General features: G+C 43.1%; 1 protein-coding gene across 3 annotated transcripts in view; it reads left to right on the forward strand.

Annotated features, from left to right (window-relative positions):
• The first annotated feature begins 1,734 nt into the window (after positions 1-1,734).
• LOC110526596 (adenylate cyclase type 2) overlaps positions 1,735-21,499 on the forward strand; it is a 74,208-nt gene continuing 54,443 nt past the window's right edge. For all 3 annotated transcript variants that reach the window (XM_021607693.2, XM_021607694.2, XM_021607696.2), the window contains exon 1: positions 1,735-2,178. The gene's annotated coding sequence lies outside the window, so the exon portion shown is untranslated. The remainder of the gene's footprint in view (positions 2,179-21,499) is intronic.

Genomic DNA, 21,499 nt, shown 5'->3' on the forward strand with positions numbered 1-21,499 from the left:
TGTGGAAGGTTTTCCCATCTCCACACAGGAACTCTGGAGCTCTGTCAGAGAGACTTGGGTTCTTGGTCACCTCCCTGACCAAGGCCCTTCTCCCCTGCTTGCTCTGTTTGGTTGGAAGAGACTTCTTCCATATAATGGAGACCACTGTGTTCTTGGGGACATTCAAAATGTTTTTGTAACCTTCCCCAGATCTGTGCCTGGACACAATCCTGTCTTGGAGCTCGACGGACAATTCCTTCGACCTCATGGCTTGGTTTTCGCTCTGACTTCCACTGTCAAACGTTATATAGACAGGTGTGCCTTTCCAATCATTTTAATTTATCTCAGGTGGACTCCCAAGTTGTAGAAACATGAAGGGTGATCAATGGAAACAGGATGCACTGGAGCTCAATTTTGAGTCTCATAGCGAAGGGTCTGAATAATTATGTAAATAAGGTATGTTTTATTTTTTATAAATTTGCAAAAATGTCTAAACCTTTTTTGCTTTGATATTAAGGGGTATTTTGTGTTGATTTTCTTTTTAAACATCCATTTTAGAATAAGTCTGACTTTAGAAAATGTGGATAAAGTCATTTCCGAATGCACTGTCTGTGCACTAGATAACCTCTGTTTCCATAACCACAACAGGTTTGTTGTTGCCCTTGACAACTCATTGAGGGTTTGATGGGAATGGGGGATACCGAGTCAGTTGTACAACAATGCATTTAACCCAACCCTTCTGAATCAGAGAGGTGCGGGGCCTGCCATAATCGACATCCACGTCTTCGGCACCCGGGGAACAGTGGGTTAACTGCCTTGCTCAGGGGCAGATTGGCAGATGTTTACATTGTCAGCTCGGGGATTCAATCCACCAACCTTTCGGTTACTGGCCCAAAGCTCTAACCAATAGGCTACCTGCCTGATGATCAGTTGAATCAGGTGTGCTTGTCCAGGGTTACAATAAAAAGGGTTACTGTTGGGGCTACTGGAGAACCAGGGTTGTGAAACACAAGATGATCCACTGGCTGTAATTACATTTATACACATAGTAGGAATGTCTAATTTTAGCTACAATTACTATTTTAGCAAATATGTCAGACAACATATTTGGGCGTTTTTAGATGGTTAAAAATATTGTCTTGGAAAAGTACAGTTTGGACCTAAATGCAGTATATATCTGTGAATTTGATTTGACACTTAGGAAACAAGTCAGGGAACACCCAATGACTTATCTGTGCCGTCACAATCTGTAATCATATCTTCTCACTGCAAGTACTTCAACAAAACTGTATCGACTCATCCAAATTGTAGTTTCTACAGCTATTCAAACCCATGCAATAAAACCCACAGTACAATAATTGAAACTCCTGGACGTCCTAAGGTATATTGCTGCTCCCCTAACAGGAAGGAAGCGGTAACAGAAGGTAAGTAATACCTCCATTAGTAGGAAAATTTGCAAAACCACTGGGGGAACAGACAAATGTACTTAAACCAATAGATGTAAAGACAATCATGCAAGCAACACTAATCTGGGGAGTCACGTGGGCTGCGTTTATACAGGCAGCATAATTCTGATAGTTTGTGCACTAATCTAATCGTCATTGAAAAATATATTGATGTGATTTTTCAAAATACCAATGAGTGGAAAAATAAACTGGGCTGCGTGTATAAACACAGCACATGTCTTCCCTGACAGGTGTTGCTTGCTTTATCTAGTCAGTGGTTTAAGTATATTTTTTTATTTTATTGGAAAAGTGTTCACGCACCACAGAAGACAAAGTGCAATGCTGCTATGTAGACTGGCAGTAGATGTCCCTCACTACCACGATGAGCTGTATTTCACACAGTGAGACGCATTTGATTGATATTCCCCCAGTTGTTACATAATTGTGCAACTCATAAGCGCCTAACAATCAGTTGATCCATGAGAGGGGGAATGGCTGGGGCAAAACCGATATAACTATATTCTGTTCGCTCTTCATGTGGGTGTGAGTACACCGTAGCATCTTGATGAACATCTTTTCCGCATTCAAAAGCAAGCCCTCAAGAGCGCACGGTGACCCAGAGAACATTTCGCTCGCAGTGGAATTACAATTTAACTGCAGTGGACAAGAGAAGAATTCGTCCACTACGAAGTCGTCTCTAGAATACGTTCATTCTATATTTCGAGTCTACTGGTATACGTTTTCCTACAAACAGGTAAGACGCATTCTTAATTTGGGTTTGCCCAAGTGATAATAAGATGTAAACTACTGAGAGGAATGTTCTCTTTGTGGTAGGCTACCCCAGTGTAAAAAAGTCACATTTTCTGAGCATACATTTAGGTGGCGCATTTCAAATTATATTTTTCTATGTTGTCTATCCGTGTTACAATGTTGGTTTTAATGTGGCCTACAAATCCCACCACATATCGCAGTCTCACCTTCGCTTTACGTAAGTACTAAATAGAGAGGTAGTAAGTACATTGTGGGAGGCAACCAGTCGTTCTAGTGCAGGGCTTCCCAATTCCGGCCCTAATGGGCCTGAACATTCTGGTTTTCATCCTCCAAATCAGGGACTCATTCAGACCTGAGACACCAGGTGAGTGCAATTAACAGCCAGGTAGAAACAAACATCAGAAGTGTTTCGGCCCTCCAGGACCGGAATTGGGCAGCCGTGGTCTGAAGAGCAGAGACTAGTAAAATCGCATCCCTTTTGAAGACGGTTGAATCAACTTTCCCTTGTCATCTTTTTAAACATATTTGCTCATGTACACATCTAACAATCTATTCAACCTAAAATAATTTTTGGATTTGCCAAATGGTAGCCTTAATTATTATGATAGACATATTTATCAAAATATAGGGGACCCGATCTGTAGTGTCTGACTACATGTCCATCTAAAAACGATCCCATTAATTAGGAAATAATAAAGGCTGTTTTTATAGATATGCAGCAGTATCTCTTTTAAGAATGGGGTTTCTAGGGTTTTTCCCCTAATATTTACCCTTTCAGCTCATCAGGTTTCCTTTGCTTCTCATTTGCCTGCCCATGGGAGATAAGCAGGATAAATCTTCCCCTTATTCCCTACAAAAACAGGAAATCTGAAAGCCTCCAATGTGTTTCGTCACATAATAATACCATATTATGTTACAATTAGAAATAGTGAGTGGTGTGCCTTGATTTGCCCATATGGTGAGTGGTGTGCATTGATTTGCCCCTTATGGTGAGTGGTGTGCATTGATTTGCCCATATGGATTTGACTCATAAGATGTTTAAATTGTTGGAAGAATGAAAAAGAACATCTGAGGTTCTCCCTCTTAGTAGGCTACCAAGCAGTGTAATCATGAGATTGAGCAAGGTTTATTTTTATGGAAAAGAGCCTAGCTTAAAAAATATTCAATTTACTGGGGGTGTAAGTAGGGCATTCCCTAACCCAAGTTTCTAGACCAAGTATTTATCTCAGACTAGCAGTAGAACATATTATATGCAATTCACCACACAAGGGAAATGATCCGGACTGAGGATGGTTCTGTTCTGGTTGTGCCAATGCCCCATTCTGACCTAAGTTGAAGGCACTACAGTCTGCAGTGGCCTGCTGTTACACCCAGCTGTGCGGCAAAGGATGAGACAAGATATTGCCGTCTTATTTGTCATGTTCACTGTAACTTGCAAACGCCTGTTTAAATCCACCTTCATGCATAGCCATGATTGTTTTCCCCCAATTGAATTACACGGAAAAAAGATAACATGTCAGCCCTGCTTATTGTTTACCAAATTTAATTAGTTTGTAGATGTAAACGGTGCATTCCGAATCAAAACTATCCGACCAAAGCATTGCCGAACAGGCACGTCGGTAATTGCGTTGTACGGTGGGATAATAAAGCTGCTTGTAGACTACTAAGCCCAAGGTATTGAAGCCATTTCAATGACTCTTATGTCAAACAGCTCCGTCTGCGCTAGCAAAGAAGAACCATCTGCATATAGATGTCACCAGCGCATACATTGGGGTTTGTATATGCTATGTGTATCATTTGGCTGATTACATCACTAACCCATTGTCATTTTGACTCAGTGGAGAAATTTATGCACCTGCCAGCACTAAATACATACAGACAGACACATTGAGGCAGGGGCCTGCTGCTCATGGGTCAGTGTTTAGTGTCCTCGTAGTAGAGCAGTCAGATCAGTCTAAACAGTGAGAAGTGTTTTAACGTTTTCCATTGATGATGTAATTATCTATTGTGTTCTCTCCGGAATGTGTTGTCTACTGCTCTGCGGTAGTTATGGAAAGGCTGGTACTTTGATAGATTTGACAGTTTGACGAGTTGGGAAGGAGCAGAGCAGGCCTCAGTACTACACTGAGGAACACGTCTACACTGGCTGGACAGATGCCAGGTTCTCCATCCTCATTGAGAGTTTTGTGTTGAATCTCTAATCATTGTTTTGCCTGAGTTGTTTTTCCTACATCGTGGGGTGTTTGTCCTGTATGGCTCTGTCTGACCCTGTTTGTTTGCGTGCCGGACCATATTGCAGACAAATATTCTGATTTGTCAGCAATTATTAACCTCCCTAAAATCCTTAACTTTTAGGGGCCTGATTTTAAAGGGGAATAAATATATTCAACAGTTTAGCCGTTGAATCCACTGGATCGGAGGAAGAAATATATTCAACTGGGTCATGGAACCTACAGTATGGATGAAGACACGATGAGGAACATGCTGTATGCAGCGCCATGTTGAATTCAACACCTTTCCATTGGTGGTAAAGACAGTACAGACAGTGAAGATATACAGGCAGTTACAACAGGAAGTGAAAGTGTCTGTTTGCAGGTTCTCTTGAGAACGGGGATCACCACAATCTGTCAGAGCCACCCCCGCGTAGTGGAACATGTACACACACTCTCCCCTACTAGCTCTCCTGTGTGGACGACTAGTGCCACTCCTCCACCTCCTGGAACCCCTGAGTGTTTCAAATGCTCCATTTGCTTTTAGTGCTCCCTCTGCTTCCGTACATCAGTGTTTCACAGAAAGTTTACTTTGTGTGTTTCAATTAATAAAATAATGAAAGTTCAGCCTCCGAGCAGATACTGGCATGATGATGATTTGGCCGGCCCCAGCCTGATCCTCTCTCTTATCGCTTTTGGGTGGGGTCCAGACATATCTACCTCTCCCTAGTGCTAAATACTTCCTTCCTGTATCTCCTGGGGAAGAATTTGTGCCCCCCTACCAACGCCCCCTAGCTGGAGCACTGTTTACACAAACAATCAGACCGAAACACACACAATTGATAAAGGTCTCTTGTCCTCCGTCTCAATATGCCCATCTCCTTCGATTGCCCCCCCCCCCCCCCCCCACCAACCACCTCTTGGTTGACATGAGGAGACTTCAGTGTGGCCAGTGTGCTAATCCCTGGGAACACACAATAAGGACTAATCTGACTCATTAACTCTGCAGGGCCTCCAGCCAAGGCCTTCTACTAATCCTGCTGCACCACAGCCCTCACCCCAACCACCCATCCATCATGATCATACTGTGCGCATGCATCACAGACTGGCAGAATGTTATGCACTCTCAGTGAGATATGAAAATGGACTAAAAACAATGGGTTTATTCGTTCAAAACAAAGTTTCTAGGTAAGTAATGACATTTATGTAGCAGACGTATTGTTGTTTTGGTAGAGGATTTATTCCTCTCTATGTTATGTCTGGTTGTAAAAAATGATTTAGGAGAGGGTTGGATGTAGGCTATAACTGTGCATTTAGCTTTCCATTGCTGTTGAATGCTTTAACGCAGAACGTGTTTGATCTATTTGATGTGTGCCGCTTGGCAAGTCATGTTCACCATACCTGGTCCCTTCAACATAGCTGTGAGGTCAAAGGAGCATTGGGTGGACATGACCTTTTGGGTGAAGTCCCCCTGTTGTCACTCCCAGGATATCCGCCTCTTTTGTGTTCTGTAAGCATAGGAAGTTTACCCCCTGAAAAAGATGGGCATGAGGACGACATTATTGCGAGCAAAGTTCCTCCGAAGCAGCTAAGGGATAAAAGAGACCATTCTATATGATCATCTACATACTAACCTTAGGCTGTTCTTAACTCCTCTGTTATAAGAGGCCCAACTTGACAATTTACCTTCGTCACAGACATGCACTAATATAATGTGTTCTGTGGGAGGATTGACTTTGTTTCCATTAAATCAATCACATTACCTGTAGGTCACAACACGTCACTGTTGACCTGTTGAAGTTCTAGTTTCATTATGTACATCAAGTGTTATTTGTTTTATTTAAATTTGAAGGTATGCCCTTTTTATATACGAATGAGTCCAGCTAACAGTAATACTGTACATTATGAAAAATGTTGGTCATTTTACCAGACACTCTTATCCAGAGGAACTTACAGTAAGTAGTTAGTACATCCATTCTTTGTACTGGTCCCCTGTGGGAATCAAACCCACAACACTGGCTTTGCAAGCGCAATGCTCTACCAACTGAGCCACATTGCAAACATTTGTATCATTACTGGCATACTGTGAGCTGGCACACTGACTAGGATATAGCTCATTGCTCAGCCAGGAGTCAGGACACTACAGACAGTTGGCCGTCTGTCTGACTCAGCCTGTCTGTCTGACTCAGCCTGCCATTATCACCACTGTTGTTGCATCAGGACAGACTGAGCCTCTAGTCTGCTACTCTATAGTCTTACTACCTCTATTCCTCAGTCAGCTACTCTACAGTCAATGACACTCTTATTACAGCCCAGAACACCTGCAGTCAGACTGTGCTTTGTGTGCTGTACCACTACCTACCCAGCATGTGCATTAGTTGCTAGCCAGGCAGTCTTCACACCTCATTTAAATGATGATTATCAGACCACTGGATTTGATTCTTTTTTCAATTGAACCTTTATTTAACTAGGCAAGTGACTTAAGAGCAAATTCTTATTTACAATGACGGTCTACAGGGGAACAGTGGGTTAACTGCCTTGTTCAGGGGCAGAACAACAGATTTTTTTTACCTTGTCAGCTCGGGGATTCGATCTAGTAACCTTATCGGTTTCTGGCCCAATGCTCTAACCACCACCTCAAACATAGAGATGGGAAACTAGATGGAAGGATTGACCTCCTTCATCTATTCCCAGTATATGCCTTGGTTGTGCAGTACGGGGGTATGGTAGCTGAGTTTGGTTGTCATATGATTTTGGGCTGTGACTCCAGTAGTCAACTTGGATAATCGTTGAGTGCACTAATCACCACCACACCAAACCCAAATCAAACAGGCTAATTTCCCCCGTGTCACATAAAAAGTTGACAACATCTCTTGAGATGTGAACAAAAGAGACTTCAGTACAGACCCTAGGACACAGACGTGACCAGGTGGTCTGGCTAATTGCCTGGATCCATACGAGAAGTCTGTATATAAGGAGTTGCTGAGTGTTATGTATTGAAGGAATGCCAGGCACCGGCCTTAAGATCTCTGGCTCACTCTGAATGTCATTGCTGTGCTCTCACACGCTGATGGACAAGTCTGAGGGAGCTGTGACTCATTAGTTTACCTCAGGACAGACTTGTCATGTGGTCTTTTTAACTGTCAGAAATGGTTCAACTTTCATAGTCTGTCAATAATATCGAGTTAGATTTCCTCAAAAGGCCATCGGCTGTACACTGAACTAAAATATAAACGCAACATGTAAAGTGCTGGTCCCATGTTTCACGAGCTGACATAAAAGATCCCAGAAATTTTCCATATGCACAAAAGCTTATTTTTCATTTTGTGCAAACATTTGTTTACATCCCTGTTAGTGAGCATTTCTCCTTTGCTAGATAATCCACCTGATGAATCCACCGGTGTGGCATATCAAGAAGCTGATTAAACTGCATGATCATTACACAGGTGCACATTGTGCTGGGGACAATTAAAGGCCACTCTATTTTTGTCATGCAACACAATACCACAGATGTCTCAAGTTTTGAGAGAGCATGCAATTGGCATGCTGACTGCAGGAATGTCCACCAGAGATGTTTCCAGAGAATTTAATGTTAATTTGTCTACGATGGTGTATTTCCCTTTTGTGCGAAAAAACTCATTCTGATTAGCTGGGCCTATGCCCACCACTGGCTGTGCCCCTGCCCAGTCATGTGAAATCCATAGATTTGGGCCTAATTCATATTTTTCAATTGACTGATTTCCTTCTATGAACTGTAACTCAGCAAAATCTCTGAAATCATGTGCGTGTTGCGTTTGTAGTTTGTATACAGTGCCTTTGGAAAGTATTTAAACCCCTTGACCTTTTCCACATTTTAAGTTACAGCCTTATTCTAAAATTGATTAAATAAATAAAAATCCTTATCAATCTACACAGAATACCCCATAATGACAAAGTGAAAACAGGTTTTTAGACATTTTTGCAAATGTATTAAAAATAAAAACAGATACCTTATTTACATAAGTATTCAGACCCTTTGCTATGAGACTTGAAATCGAGCTCAGGTGCATCCTGTTTCCAATGATCATCCTTAAGATGTTTCTACAACTCGATTGGAGTCCACCTGCAGTAAAGTCTATTGATTGGACATTATTTGGAAAGGCACACACCTGTCTATATAAGGTCCCACAGTTGACAGAGCAAAAACCAAGCCACGAGGTCGAAGGAATTGTCCATAGAGATCCGAGACAGGATTGTGTAGAGGCACAGATCTGGGGAAGGGTACCAAACATTTTCTGTAGAATTGAAGTTCCCTAGGAACACAGTAGCCTCCATCATTCTTAAACGGAAGAAGTTTGGAACCACCAAGACTCTTCCTAGAGCTAGCTGCCCGGCCAAACTGAGCAATCGGGGGAGAAGGGCTTTAGTCGGGGAGGTGACCAAGAACCCGATGGTCCCTTTAACAGAGCTTTAGAGTTTCTCTGTGGAGATGGGAGAACCTTCCAGAAGGACAACCATTTCTGCAGCACTCTACCAATCAGGCCTTTATGGTAGTGGCAAGATGGAAGCCACTCCTCAGTAAAAGGCACATGACAGCCCGCTTAGAGTTTGCCAAAAGGCACCTAAATACTCTCTGACTATGAGAAACAAGATTCTCTGGTCTGATGAAACTAAGATTAAACTCTTTGTCCCAAATGCCAAGCGTCACGTCTGGAGGAAATCTGGCACCATCCCTACAGTGAAGAATGGTGGTGGCAGCATCATGCTGTGGGGATGTTATTCAGCAGCAGGGACTGGGAGAATAGTCAGGATCGAGGGAAAGATGATCGGAGCAAAGTACAGAGAGATCCTTGATGAATACCTGCTCCAGAGTGCTCAGGACCTCAGACTGGGGTGAAGGTTCACCTTCCAACAGGGCAATGACCCTAAGCACACAGCTAAGACAATGCAGGAGTGGCTTCAGGACAAGTCTCTGAATGTCCTTGAGTGGCCCAGCCAGAGCCCAGACTTGAACAAGATCAAACATCACTGGAGAGACTTGGAAATAGCTGTGCAGCATGCTTCCCATCCAACCTGAGAGATTGAGAGGATCTGCAGAGAAGAATGGGAGAAACTCTCCAAATACAGATGTGCTAAGCTTGTAGCGTCATACCCAAGAAGACTCAACGCTGTAATCGCTGCCAAAGGTGCTTCAACAAAGGACTGAATACTTAGTTATTTAAAAAAATATGTTTTTATTGAATATCCGAAACATACAATATATTTGCAGTGAAGCCGCTCAACAACTACATCATACCAGTCATCCAACAGACTGCCATTCAGAGTGACACACAGAAGCATCCAGGGTCAATACTCTGCTCGAGCACACGTTGACAGATCTCCCACCAGGCCAAAAAACGTCAACCCGAATACCCCCCCCCCCCCCCCCCTCAATGCACCAACAACAAAGAGAATGAACTAAAGAGAACAAGAAAACACTAAATAACAATGCAAAAACTGTTATTTAAAAAATCAATACATTTAGAACAAAGGACAACTAAAATGATAACAGCAATGCCAACTGTATGTGTTTGGGTGCATGTCTGGCACTATTACATGTACAGTTGAAGTCTGTAGTTTACATACACCTTAGCCAAATACATTTAAACTCAGTTTTTCACAATTGCTGACATTTAATCAGAGTAAAAATCCCCTGTCTTACGTCAGTTAGGATCATCACTTTATTTTAAGAATGTGAAATGTCAGAATAATAGCAAAGAATGATTGAAATAAATCAGTTTTTATTTCTTTCATAACATTCCCAGTGGGTCAGAAGTTTACATACACTCAATTAGAATTTGGTAGCATTGCCTTTAAATTGTTTAACTTGGGTCAAACATTGTGGGTAGCCTTCTACAAGCTTCCCACAATAAGTTGGGTGCATTTTGGCCCATTCCTCCTGACAGAGCTGGTTTAACTGAGTCAGGTTTATAGGCCTCCTTCCTCGCACACGCTTTTTCACAAATTTTCTATAGGATTGAGGTCAGGGCTTTATGATGGCCACTCCAATAACTTGACTTTGTTGTCCTTAAGCTATTTCGCCACAACTTTGGAAGTATGCTTGGGGTCATTGTCCATTAGAAGACCCATTTGCGACCAAACTCTAACTTCCTGACTGATATGTTGCTTCAATATATCCACATCATTTTCCGCCCTCATGATGCCATCTATTTTGTGAAGTACACCAGTCCCTCCTAAAGCAATACACCCCCACAACATGCTGCTGCCACCCCCATGCTTCACGTTTGGGATGGTATTCTTCGGCTTGCAAGCCTCCCCATTTTTCCTTCAAACATAATGATGGTTCTTATGGCCAAACAGTTCTACTTTTGTTTCATCAGACCAGAGGACATTTCTCCAAAAAGTACGTTCTTTGTCCCCATGTAGGATATAGGACTCGTTTTACTGTGGATATAGATACTTTTGTATCTGTTTCCTCCAGCATCTTTACAAGGTCCTTTGCTGCTGTTCTGGGATTGATTTGCACTTTTCGCACCAAAGTACGTTCATCTCTAGGAGACAGAACACGTTTCCTTCCTGAGCGGTTTTACAGCTGCGTGGTCCCATGGTTTTTATACTTGCGTGCTATTGTTTGTACAGATGAACTTGGTACCTTCAGGTGTTTTGGAAATTGCTCCCAAGGATGAACCAGACTTGTGGAGGTCTACAATTTTTTTTTCTGAGGTCTTGGCTGATTTTCCTTTGATTTTCCCATGATGTCAAGCAAAGAGGCACTGAGTTTGAAGGTAGGCCTTGAAATACATCCACAGGTACACCTCCAATTGACAAATTATGTCAATTAGCCTGTCAGAAGTTCCTGAAGTCATGACATAATTTACTGGAATTTTCTAAGCTGTTTAATGGAGAAAAAAAAGTAATATAAACAACACACAGAGTGTAGTCCATACAATGTTCTGTTGCACCCTGATGACGTACTGCTCGGATGGAATACTTATGTAAATGTCATATTTCAGTTTTTTAGCAAAAATGTCTAAACCCGTTTTTGCTTTGTCATTATGGGGTTATTGTGTGTAGACTGATGAGGAGGTGGGGGGGGGGGGGGCAATTTTAATACATTTTAGAATATGGCTGTAACGTAACAAAATGTGGAAAAAGTCAAGGAGTCTGAATACTTTCTGACGGCACTGTAAATTAGTTAAATTCCCCTAAAGCAGACCCACAGTTGGTGTGCTTTCTTTTCAACACTTTCAAACAAGTCGTGACCAGATTAGTTTGCATGTGCCAGTTTTTCTTTTCCAAAAGGCTTTATATTTAAATGTTTTACAAAAAGATCAAATCAAAGTTTATTTGTCGCGTACACAGATTTGCAGATGCAGCGAAATGCTTGTTTTTAGCCCCACATCTTTGCATGTAAAAGTGTGTAGCATTGAAATATGCAGTGTAGCAGCTGTTACATACAGATTTCATCCAGCTAGCATTACCCTGAGCCCCTCTCTCAGGCTGCAGATCTGAGCACCGGCAGTCTCTTTTGAAGAGCAGAGGACACTCCCACTCAGGCCTATACGCCCCCAAGGCAGTTTCACTATTTGAATCCTATAGACTAAAAACCATATGTGCTTTTCAGAAAAAAAAATTGATAGACTTGATGAATCGTTATAAGAAGTATGGCAAGGAGGTATGAAATTAAAAACTTGCATGCATAATTGTGTCGTCACACTTCTCTTTCAATCTTTCAATAATTAGACTTGATGTGGTATACACATTCCAAAAAGGATAAATATTTGACTGTATCATCATTTTTGTAAAGTAACATAAATGGGTCTTTGTTGCAAGGGCTCATTTGTTTCTCCTGTTTGAAATGGATGGGTGTTATAGTGATGTGGTGCTTAGAGTACTCCATCCCATCAGTGGAGAAAGTGCTCTTCACGTCATTGTCCAGTTAATTGTTCCATTTCCAGGAAACCACTGGTAGCCCTTGTGAAACCACTCATCAGAATCCACTGTCATGCGGCTGGGCGATTAAAACATTCCAACGTGAACTCACACTCCCTAAATGTTGGGATGGATTAAATTCCACAGTCCGTGTGCAATTGGCTACAAATACTTCTACATATGCTCTAGAGATGACAACTCAATGCATGTGTGTAAGTAGTCTGAGTCACTGTGTGCGTGCTTCTGCCTAGCGTATGATTGTGGGTGTGTGTCTCTGTGTGTGGGGGTTATTCTCTTTTTCGATCCCATTATTTTTTTGCGTTCTTTATGCTTGCGGCTCAAGGACATTGTGTTATGCCTATGACAGCACCCTAACTGGATAAGTGCCATTTGACGATTCCAAGCTGTTCACAGCTCACCTAGCTACAGTATTTTAGCTGGGTATCCTTTTTATCAAAGACAATGCCATTTGGGGATTAGTCAGAGTTGGAACAAATAAGTATGAATAAGTGTAGTGACTTCATCGGCATTACTGTCCTATTGGAACAGAGGGTTAGAGGGTGCGGCCCTTGGTTTGGTGAGTGTTTATCTGAATACTTTGCTAACATGGAAGTACAATGCATTGCTAATGTAAAAGATGCTAACTCTCATTATTACAAGGTGATTCTAATGATGCAATATTATGTCTTACAGGTTGTGTCGTGGACCTGGACTGTAATGTATGATTTGTTCTTATTGTTCGGGTGTACTGTATGCTCTCTCTCGGATGGTTATTTCTTGCATGCCACAGCGAGGTTTGCAGTAGCTGGAGGAATGGTTACAGACTAGAAACATGTTCAACAGACCCTCATTGTGCTTGGTTAGTTAGTGACTGATTTTTCATGATTGGGTCTCTGTTTGAAGAGAGGTTGTTGAGGACCTGTTTGGCTGAATAGTGAGGAACACAGTGACCCTAAACTGGAGGAGGCAGGAAGGGATGCAGGGTTTGGATGGACTTTGGCTGGTCTATTGTTTTGAGAAGACCGCACCACAGTGAGCGAATGGATGCTTTTGTGTTTTGCCCTGCGAGCAACTGGATCCTCTAGATGTGGCCGCCACCCCACATATCATCCTTTTATCATGCTGTCAGTCACACAAGGACCAGGACTGTCATCAATTGTATGTGATGCACTGGCCTCTACCTGACAGTGGAGAGATGAGAAGAGCATTGATTTCAGATAAGGTCAGTGGTGAATTGGACATCTTAATTTAATACATTACTCATCAAGCCAACTAAGTATGTTCTGTCTTCCAGCTCAGGGATTCCCAAACTCGGTCCTGGGGCCCACCCTGGGTGCACTTTCTGTTTTTTTGCTCTAGCACTACATAGATGATTCAAATAATCAAAGCTTGATGATGAGTTGGTTATTTGAATCAGCTGTGTAGTGCTAGGGCAAAAACCAAAACGTGCACCTGGGGGGCCCCAGGACTGAATTTGGGGAAACCCTGTTCCAGCTGACAAAGCACAACCTTTAGCTATAAAAATGCCCTTGCTATTTTGAATCCCCTGGCCTATGGTCGATCCCCTTTTCAAGGTATGAGTGATCTAGGTTCCTTGACCTGGAGTCCCAAGCTTATTGTAAACCTCTGGAGTTCTAAGCTTATTATAAACCTCTGGAGTTCTAAGCTTATTGTAAACCTCTGGAGTTCTAAGCCTATTGCAACATAGTTGACCTTGGTGGACTGAACTGAAAATGACATCAAATCAAACTTTTATTTGTCACATGCGCCGAATACAAGTGTAGACTACCGTGAAATGCTTGCTTACAAGCAGTGCAGTTCAAGAAGAAGAAAATATTTACCAAGTAGGCTAAAATAAAAAGTAACACAATAATAATAACAATAACGAGGCTATATACAGGGGGCACCGGTACAGAGTCAGTGTGCAGGGGTACAGGCTAGTTGAGGTAATCTGTACATGTAGGTGGGGGCGAAGTGCCTATGCATAGGTAACAAACAAACAGCGAGTACAGCAGTGTTCGGGGGGTGGGTGTCAATGTAAATTTCCTCTGACACCGCCTATTATATAGGTCCTGGATGGCAGGTAGCTTGGCCCCAGTGATGTACTAGGCCGTTTGTACTACCCTCTGTAGCGCCTTACGGTCAGATGCCGAGCAGTTGTCATACCAGGCGGTGATGCAACCGGTCAGGATGCTCTCGATGGTGCCGCTATAGAACCTTTTTAGGATCTGGGGACCCATGCCAAATCTTTTCAGTCTCCTAAGAGGGAAAAGGTTTTGCTGTGCCCTCTTCACGACTGTCTTGGTATGTTTGGACCATGATAGTTCGTTGGTGATGTGGACACCAAGGAACTTGAAACTCTCAACCCGCTCCACTACAGCCCCGTTGATGTTAATGGGGGGCTGTTTGGCCCGCCTTTTCCTGTAGTCCACGTTCAGCTCCTATGGTCCTTGTTGGATACAAAACCATAGCATGCTTCTAACAGAGTTATCCAGAAAACAGATTAATTTATATATTTTGTGCTCCGGTAATGACATCAATCATTGCTTTCAATGACAATTTGTCAAAGACTGAGGCTGACTGACGCTTCCCTTCTTGAAGATGTCCTTGCCCTGTTGTCAGGGAAATGAATCACGGTTGCCAAGGAAATGAGACTGTGTGTGGTTGACTACGGTGTTGACTAAGGTTCGCCTTGGCAAGACTATTTTGATGCGAAAGTAGACCCACATGCTTGGATGCAGTGTGCAAAAGCCATCAGGATTAATTTGGAGATCCATTTGTCCCATTGTTAGCTGATTTATGCATGTGAATTAGTGGCTTTATTGACACTTCCACTCTGTAATACACTTAACCATGTCTCTGTTGTTTGCTTCTGAATGCAAGAATAAGTGGGGTTAATCAGTTCTCTGTGTGTGTGAGGAAAAAGAGTGGGAATGAGAGACCGAGAAAGGGGGAATTAAGTTTGCTCTACCTTGGTTGCCTTTGCTGTTGTCTGGTTTTCTATGTTCTTATATTAGAGGCATTTAAAGGCTGTCAGAACCACTGCCGGGTAATCCACAGGTGGTTGAGAGACGGGGGTGCGCGCATGTTATTACGACTCATACAGTACCAGCATAGCTCAGAATCTTTCCATGACATCACTCCTACTGTAGGCATGGTTTTCATTCCAAACAAGCCATTCTTGTGAGAGGTGATACAATTAGGAAAGAGGACTATAACAACTGTATCGAGAGTAATGTATGCTTCTGCTCTGGTGTGTAAATTAATGCCATGAGAAGGATAATACCTTCTTTCTAAAAAAGGAGAAACTGCTAAATGGCATAGAACCCTCAAATTAAAATCTGAACTTCGAAGCTTGTTCCACTGCTTCCCCCCCCCCCCCCCATTCTTCCCTTCTAATCAGGCACTGGGACACCAGGTGCATGCAATTAATTATCAGATAGAATAGAAAACCAGCAGGCTCCGGACCTCGTAGGGTAAGAGTTGTGTACTCCTGGCATAGAATAATGGCTCTTTGTGTGCAGTTTTCAAGTCAGTGTCCTGTTTTTAATTAGACACATCTGTGTAGTGAAAGAGTAAGTGAGCATGTGTGTTGTTTTCTAACACCAGCCGGTAAGTGAACCAGTGAAGGTTCTGGACAATGGAGCTGTGGAATCCAGTGAAAGGAGGAAATTCCTGTGGCGTTCAGGCTGAACGATCTTCCATCCTCTGAGACTTAGCTGCTTTTAAAGTCAGCTCGGTTGCTCATTGATATGCTGTTGCCTATTTCCTGGAAACATGTTTCATTGGTGTCCTAGCCTCTAGGGATTTAACAGCACCCAGTCAAGATCATACAACTGAAATGAGTCATTACCATGTTGATATGGTACACTACTAGAAGTAACACTTGGCGTGTACACTTCACACTTGTATGATTTTGGCTGAGAAACACTGAGTAAGGGCATGTGGCAATGACTCGTTTTGAGGCAGAGGAGTAGGCTGCCATCTCCATTCTCCAGCCCCACAACAGTCTCTAGTACACCAGACACCCAGCTATAGACAGTAGCCTCTCCTTTAGCTCAACTCTCTACCACAGTAGGAAACTCTCCACCAGGAAGGGTGCTGGTTGCTTCAGACATTCCTGACTGTGTGGTTGTCCTTTTTGGTCACATTCCTTGGTGAATACAGGAGGAGATTTAAAAAAAAAAAACTGTAACCCTAGCTCTGCACATATGGGTTGCCCGGTGGCACAGACCAAGGGTGCGTTGAGAGCTGTGCGAGTCTCTGTGGCGACAGGACACATAAAGTAGTATACGGCTCAAGACCTGAGAGGAAATCTGGATATATTAGTGTAGATACGAAACTCCATCCTAGGATCAGGATGTTTAGTGATAATTCACTGGGGAGGCCTCAACGAAGGACACAGATACAGACAAAGAGGCTGTGCCCTAATCAACAATGATGACAGGACTCGTGCACATTGGGGATGGGGAGGAAAGGGGGATGCATTAGGCATTAGTCTTCTCCTGGCTCCATCCACATCCACTCCAGTGGTCCTCAGAGGAGGCATTGAGTGTAATGAGAGCTCCCTGTGGTCCCTGAGCTGCTCCTGCGTCACTCCTGCTGTCTGGTTGGTTGTTCTCCGCAGCACAGCTGTAATTGAGAGCTTAACAGTGTGTACTCTCTGCTACACTCAAGGTGCATACAGAGTTGCCCTCTCCAACGTCATCTTTTGGAGCTATTGTCATCAGCAGGGGATAACAATAACTGGGTGAGGCTTAACCGTTGCTCTGTGGCCCTGCTCTCTGTGGCCCTGCTCTCTGTGGCCCTGCACTCTGTGGCCCTGCTCTCTGTGGCCCTGTCTGGAGGGTGTGTGTTGGAGTAGACTCTCTAGTCTGGTACTCAATGGCTGAGTCTGGAGGACTGGAGTTGAGCCAAGCAGCTGCTGCTAGCTTTGAGTGTTCTGGCTCTCTGGCAGACGGGGGTGACCGACGATCACTCCCTGCTGTCAAATCCCCACTACACACCCACGTCACTAAGTTTTTAAAGTCTCCCATGCTGCATACACACATAAGCTGCCATTTACACACACTCCTTTCAAACACACACACACACACACACACATCAATGCACTGACATGTTTGGCATCAACTGGAAGTAAAGCTTCTAAGCACTGCCTCAGGCCTTCACGGAATGCTCAGAATTTTCCGATAGTGTTCTGATTTACAACACCACATAGATTCCTCTATTTGTGCAAACAGGCAGTCTGCACCACCATTTAAGACTTGTTCACCTCTAAGTGGTTTCTACATCTTCAACATCTCTAAGTGGTTTCTACATCTTCAACATCTCTTAAGTGGTTTCAACATCTTAAAGAGGACACATTTTACGCCCTATGAGATCAACTTAAAGGCCACCGTGCCTGAATGACATTACTGTCTGTCTCCTTTCTGTAATAAGTCACCAGTGTCACTGCCTCGACTGCTACTGAGGTTACAAGTCAGAAATCACAATCTTTGCTCAATCCTACATATTTTAGGTGCTGCTGTGCTTTCCTGTGACCCCTAACCCCCTGTCCCTTTAACAGACCTGGGTTCAGATTAATTATATGTATTAACCCTAGATGACTTACAGGGGGGTGCTGTTTTGAAGAAACAATGCAGCCATTTTGGTACTCCTCCATTGTTAAAAAAAATAATAAAAAAAAAGATTTGGGAAGCTATAGAAATGCATTTATTAATGTCTATAGACACCTTAAATACTTTTAAATTATATTAAGTGCCATGAACATGACAATAACAAAAACTACATATTCCTTAATATATGTTTTAGGGGTACTAATGTTATTGACCCCACTACAACAAAGAAATTCTTTAAAAATATGTAATTTATTGAATTGCTTTAGAATTCCATTAATTCCTATGGAGGACTGCTCCTTCTGGGGAGTGCCAATATGGTGGCCGGAGGCCTCAAAGCCTCTCATTGGCTATTACATATTATCCACAGTTCTGGATTTCTACACATCATTGGTTCAAATACTAAACTCAGCAAAAAAAGTAACGCCCTCTCACTGTCAACTGCGTTTATTTTCAGCAAACTTAACGTGTAAATATTTGTATGAACATAAGATTCAACAACTGAGACATAAACTGAACAAGTTCCACAGACATGACTAACATATATGGAATAATGTGTCTCTGAACAAGGGGGAGGGGTGGGGGGTAAAAAGTAACAGTCAGTATCTGGTGTGGCCACCAGCTGCATTAAGTACTACTGTGCATCTCCTCCTCATGGACTGCACCAGATTTGCCAGTTCTTGCTGTGAGATGTTACCCCACTCTTCCACCAAGACACCTGCAAGTTCCCGGACATTTCTGGGGGGGAAGGACCCTAGTCCTCACCCTCTGATCCAACAGGTCCCAGACGTGCTCAATGGGATTGCGAGCCGGGCTCTTCTCTGGCCATGGCAGAGCACTGACATTCCTGCCTTGCAGGAAATCACGCACAGAACGAGCAGTATGGCTGGTGGTATTGTTATGCTGGAGGGTCATGTCAGGATGAGCCTGCAGGAAGGGTACCATATGAGGGAGGAGGATGTCTTCCCTGTAACGCACAGCGTTGAGATTGCCTGCAATGACAACAAGCTCAGTCCGATAATGCTGTGACAAACCGCCCCAGACCATGACGGACCCTCCACCTCCAAATCGATCCCACTCCAGAGTACAGGCCTTCGTGTAACGCTTATTCCATCGACATTAAACGCAAATCTGACCATCACCCCTGGTGAGACAAAACCGTGACTCATCAGTGAAGAGCACTTTTTGCCAGTCCTGTCTGGTCCAGCGACGGTGGGTTTGTGCCCATAGGCGACGTTGTTGCCGGTGATGTCTGGTGAGGACCTGCCTTACAACAGGCCTACAAGCCCTGAGTCCAGCCTCTCTCAGCCTATTGCGGACAGTCTGAGCCCTGATGGATATATTGTGCGTTCCTAGTGTAACTCGGGCAGTTGTTGTTGCCATGCTGTACCTGTCCCGAAGGTGTGATGTTCCGATCCTGTGCAGATGTTGTTACACGTGGTCATGCCACTGCGAGGACGATCAGCTGTCCGTCTTGTCTCCCTGTAGCGCTGTCTTAGGCGTCTCATAGTACGGGCATTGCAATTTCTTGCTCTGGCCACATCTGCAGTCCTCATGCCTCCTTGCAGCATGCCTAAGGCACGTTCACGCAGATGAGTAGGGACCCTGGGCATCTTTCTTTTGGTATTTTTCAGAGTCCGTAGAAAGGCCTCTTTAGTGTCCTAGGTTTTTAAAACTGTGACCTTAATTGCCTACCTTAATTGTAAGCTGTTAGTGTCTAAACGATCGTTCCACAGGTGAATGTTCATGAATTGTTTATGGTTCATTGAACAAGCATGGGAAACATTGTTTAAACCCTTTACAATGAAGATCTGTTAGTTGGATTTGTACAAATGAATTATCTTTGAAAGACAGGGTCCTGAAAAAGGGACGTTTCTTTTTTTGCTGAGTTTATTTAGGATATTTCAATTACTTCCAAAAACCTTTCAAAGTAAGTATTTGATTATGTTTTCTTAGAAAATATAAGTAGTTGAATATTGGCATGTATTGGAAAATACTGAAATACACAGACAAGTGTATTTTCAAGTACAAATATTTAAATTCATGCATTTAAACATGCATTATGCAGAAATCGCTCCGCCATTTATTGGTTGCTGAAATTCTAATAGCCTAATTTCAGTTTGACAAAACAATCAGTCGTTGTGTAGAGAATCATTGTACCATCTAAACCTCTGAAATATATTTTCCATAAACAATAATATAGTATTGTCAGCTGTTTTGAAGCTGTTGAACAAACCCGAAAGTAAAAGATGCAAAAACAGAACTTAAGAACGGGAAGCATAGAAATAACACTGGTCTGTTTGGTCCTAGAGTCATTTCAAATAATGTATTTGAAAATGGTTTCAAATAGTAGGCTAAAAATTCTAAAATACACCAAAAATAAGTATTACAAATACTCAAATGCATATTTATTTGAACCCAGCTCTGCCTGGTGATAAAACATGTTTTATTCCTAGTGCTTTTCAAGCACCGAAAGACACTTGTACGATAAGCCCATCTCTCCTCACGACAAGGCACCATTTAACTGATGTGAACTGTCTGTATATGTTAAGCCCCAGAATGAGGACAGATGTGGCCATCAGACCTACCCGCAGGCAGCGTCTGCCTGACCCAGAGCCCTAAGACCCTCAGCTGCTGCTGCTCTGGAGGAATTACTGGAGGATTACATTTTTTGATTTGTGGTGAAGCTGTAATCCACTAGCCTGGCTAAACCAGACTGAAAACTACAGCGCCTGAGTGTAGCGGCGTCATAGACCTTAGGAATTGGAACACTATATTAATTTAATAGGATCTCTATGAGCGGCGTTCAGTCTATTTTAACCAGGCTAGTAGGCCTAATCCACATGCCATCTCTATTAGAGACTAAACCTCAGGACCGCCTGTGGAGAGACTGTGGGGTGGCGGGGCAATGAGAAGATGAACTGTGTGTGGAACCAGATTAAATGATGGGCCTTGTACACTAGTACTAGGAATTAAATAGTATGGTGGGATGGATGAAGTCAGTCTGTGACTCACAGGGGGAATTTTAATCCTCTGATCTTAAAGCTTTAGTCTAGTGCTACAGTAATGAACTGTTGCATCTGAACATTAGATTGATGGCAGCATTCGCAAAAAACTGGAAGTGCGAACCACTGCTTTTAATCATGGCAAGGCGACAGGAAACATTACTGAATACAAACAGTATAGCTATTCCCTCCGCAAAGCTTCAGTATAGAGACAAAGTAGAGTCACAATTCAACGGCTCAAACACGAGACGTATGTGGCAGGGTCTACAGTCAATCACGGATTACAAATAGAAACCCAGCTCTGTCGCGGACATCGACGTCTTGCTCCCAGGCAAATTAAACAACTTCTTTGCTCGCCTGGTACGGCAACTGCTCCGCCCACAACCGCAAGGCTCTCCAGAGGGTTGTGCGGTCTGCACAACGCAGACCGCACAACCCTTTGTGCGGTCGGCAAACTACCTGCCCTCCAGGACACCTACATCACCCGATGTCACAGGAAGGCCAAAAAGATCATCAAGGACAACACCCACCTGAGCCACTGCCTGTTCACCCCGCTATCATCC

The sequence above is a fragment of the Oncorhynchus mykiss genome, chromosome 6, assembly GCF_013265735.2.
Source record: "Oncorhynchus mykiss isolate Arlee chromosome 6, USDA_OmykA_1.1, whole genome shotgun sequence".
Taxonomy (NCBI): Eukaryota; Metazoa; Chordata; class Actinopteri; order Salmoniformes; family Salmonidae; genus Oncorhynchus; species Oncorhynchus mykiss.